The sequence below is a fragment of the Aedes albopictus genome, chromosome 3 (assembly GCF_035046485.1).
Source record: "Aedes albopictus strain Foshan chromosome 3, AalbF5, whole genome shotgun sequence".
Lineage (NCBI taxonomy): Eukaryota > Metazoa > Arthropoda > Insecta > Diptera > Culicidae > Aedes > Aedes albopictus.
Genome location: NC_085138.1, coordinates 73,107,376 through 73,109,875, shown reverse-complemented (window position 1 = coordinate 73,109,875; position 2,500 = coordinate 73,107,376).

Sequence of the window (2,500 nt, the reverse complement as noted above, 5' to 3'; positions counted from 1 at the left end):
CGACCGACACCAGCGGTCGGTGGGTATGGGAATGGGTCCGTGCACACCACTAACAGGCTATGCATCGCTCCACTCACACCAAGTCCGTCGGTTGGTGGTAAAAAGTTACCTCGACCACACTGACGACCGACCTCGCTGACGTAGTGTATGGCAGCGAGCTCCCATGTCACCCATGGTGGTCGTCACCTAGTACCAGCCCCGATTGACACCAGCGGTCGGTGGCTATGGGAATGGGTCCGTACACACCACTAACAGGCTATGCATCGCTCCATTCGCACCAAGTCCATCGGTTAGTGGCAAGAAGTTAACTCGACTGCAATGATGACCGACCGCGCTGACGTAGTGTATGGCAGCGAGCTCATATAACACCCATCATTGTCGTCACCCAGTGGCAGCCCCGATCGACTCGAGCCGCTCGGTAGGTACGGGGGAATGGGTAAATGCACACTGTCACACTGGTGTACACATCGCTCTGGTCAGACTAGGTGCACCGTTTGGTCGTTCGGTGGTAAAGTGCTACCTCGACCGCAGTGACGACCGACCGCGCTGGCGTAGTGTATGATAGCGAGCTCATATAACACCCATCATAGTCGTCACCCAGTGGCAGCCCCGATCGACACCAGCCGCTCGGTAGGTACGGGGGAATGGGTTAATGCACACTGTCACACTGTCGTACACATCGCTCTGGTCAGACTAGGTGCACCGTTTGGTCGTTCGGTGGTAAAGTGCTACCTCGACCGCAATGACGACCGACCGCGCTGGCGTAGTGTATTGCAGCGAGCTCATATAACACCCATCGTTGTCGTCACCCAGTGGCAGCCCCGATCGACACCAGCGGTCGGTGGCTATGGGAATGGGTCCGTACACACCACTAACAGGCTATGCATCGCTCCACTCGCACCAAGTCCGTCGGTTGGTGGTAAAAAGTTACCTCGACCGCAGTGACGACCGACCTCGCTGACGTAGTGTACGGCAGCGAGCTCATATACCATCCATCGTTGTCGTCACCTAGTGGCAGCCCCGACCGACACCAGCGGTCGGTGGCTGTGGGAATGGGTCCGTGCACACCACTAGTGGGCCATGCATCGCTCCATTCGCACCAAGTCCGTCGGTTGGTGGTAAAAAGTTACCTCGACCGCAGTGACGACCGACCTCGCTGACGTAGTGTACGGCAGCGAGCTCATATACCACCCATCATTATCGTCACCCAGTGGCAGCCCCGATCGACACCAGCCGCTCGGTAGGTACGGGGGAATGGGTTAATGCGCACTGTCACACTGGTGTACACATCGCTCTGGTCAGACTAGGTGCACCGTTTGGTCGTTCGGTGGTAAAGTGCTACCTCGACCGCAATGACGACCGACCGCGCTGGCGTAGTGTATGGCAGCGAGCTCATATACCACCCATCATTATCGTCACCCAGTGGCAGCCCCGATCGACACCAGCCGCTCGGTAGGTACGGGGGAATGGGTTAATGCGCACTGTCACACTGGTGTACACATCGCTCTGGTCAGACTAGGTGCACCGTTTGGTCGTTCGGTGGTAAAGTGCTACCTCGATCGCAATGACGACCGACCGCGCTGGCGTAGTGTACGGCAGCGAGCTCATATACCATCCATCGTTGTCGTCACCTAGTGGCAGCCCCGACCGACACCAGCGGTCGGTGGCTGTGGGAATGGGTCCGTGCACACCACTAGTGGGCCATGCATCGCTCCATTCGCACCAAGTCCGTCGGTTGGTGGTAAAAAGTTACCTCGACCGCAGTGACGACCGACCGCGCTGGCGTAGTGTATGGCAGCGAGCTCATATACCACCCATCATTATCGTCACCCAGTGGCAGCCACGATCGACTCGAGCCGCTCGGTAGGTACGGGAATGGGTTAATGCACACTGGCACACTGGTGTACACATCGCTCTGGTCAGACTAGGTGCACCGTTTGGTCGTTCGGTGGTAAAGTGCTACCTCGACCGCAGTAACGACCAACCTCGCTTCCGCCGTGCACGGGAGCGAGCCCATATAATACGCATCACACCGTTCGTCGGTCGGTCGGTCGGTCGGTCGGCCGTTAGATGTGGCAATGGGAAACGAGCTTACTCATCACGCATTATCTTTATCCTTGCCAAGCGCGCGTCGGTCGGTCGGTCCGTAGGAAGGTAGAGAATAGGAACCTAGCTCGCTCATCACACATCGACCCAGCCAAGCGCGTGGCGGTCGGTTGGTAGTTATGTGTAAACCAGTCCATCGGCCAGTCGTGCTGGGCTGGGTGCACCGAGTTGGATGGCAGTGTTGTCTTTGCATATCTAGCGGTGATTGTCATCACCCACCGTTCGCCGTGCTCGGGATGAGCTTCGCGCAGGTCAGTGCTAGGTGCGCGTGGATGGAAGCGCTTTCCCATGCAGCACTTGTCCGATGCGCAGCTGGTTGTGTGCAAGTGGTTGGAGGTGTTGTCTTTGCACATCCCGCAATGATGTCCAGTAGTGAGTAATATCGCACATACAC